This window comes from Alligator sinensis, unplaced genomic scaffold (assembly GCF_000455745.1).
Source record: "Alligator sinensis unplaced genomic scaffold, ASM45574v1 scaffold569_1, whole genome shotgun sequence".
Classification (NCBI taxonomy): Eukaryota; Metazoa; Chordata; order Crocodylia; family Alligatoridae; genus Alligator; species Alligator sinensis.
This window is the reverse complement of record NW_005841914.1, coordinates 2,453,702-2,454,835: the sequence shown is the minus strand read 5'-3', so window position 1 is coordinate 2,454,835 and position 1,134 is coordinate 2,453,702.

Here is a 1,134-nt window from a genome sequence, read left to right as displayed (position 1 = left end):
AAAAAAAAACCCGGCGAGCCACCGGGTGGTTCAGGACATTTTCCATTACCAACTGAGCTGCACATTCAAGTCCCCTCCGTCTTGCAACTGCGATCACCCCTGAGCTCCAGCTAGAAGGCAAGCGCCGGAGGGGGAAACGGTTGCGTAGTAGATGGTGACCAGGGGACTCAAGCCTTCGGGGCCTTGAACCTGCAGCCCCTGCCACCGCTGACAGTGTCCCGAACCACCCTGCCAAAGGGCCAACCTGAGTGCAGGGCCTTCTCATGGGTCTCTTCACCCGCCTCGCTGGCTGCCCTGCAGGCAAACACGCACCCAGATGAAAAGGGATATGCTGCTGGCATCAGGACTTAACCCCACAGCCCCAGGGCAGGGCTCTGCCAGCCCCTCTCCTCCTGGCCCCTTGACCTGCCGCCTGCACCATGTACTGGGCCCACAACAAGGGAGCCCCTGGCTGGCCAGCCAGCCAGCAACCCAGCCCCCCCACCTTGCCCCAGGGCCTAGGGGCAGGACCCCCCAGGGCATGGTGTCTACACGTCCTGTGTCAGCTGCTGTGGTGGGCTTCCCTGCACAGGTGGGGTCTGCCAAGGCAGCCCCTTCTTTTCTGCTGCTCTGGGGACTGAGGCAGCTCCTGCTGCTAAAACCTGCAGCAACAACTAGTGCAACCAACGTGCACCCTGCCCCCCCCCACCACCACCCCTGGGCTCCTGCGCCCGGCTGGGGGCAACCAGAGGGGCGAGCACGGCCAGTGACGCACCAGCTCTGCTGTGTCGTGGGGTAGACATTTGTGCAACCCCTCCACATAGTCACAGCATCATCCACGGCCGCGGGGCTGGAAGGTCCCGTGGCCATAGCCCAGCCCAGGGGCTGCCTTCTCCCGACCCCAAACCCTCCTGCCTGGAGACTGCGCCGACCCCGGGGCCATCTCCCCCGCGGAGGCGGTGAGAAGCGCTGCTCAGAGCCGGGCCTTTGGCAAAGGAGCCTCTCGCTCCTGTCCTGCCCCCGGCCCCGCACGAGGCCATCGCCGCCGCCCTGGCTACCCCCGCTCTGCTCCGGGGCGGCTGCAGCCCCCGCTCCCCGCCCGGGCTCCGGGGGGCTCGCCCCGCACAGCCAGGCCCCGGGGCTGGGGGCGCTCCC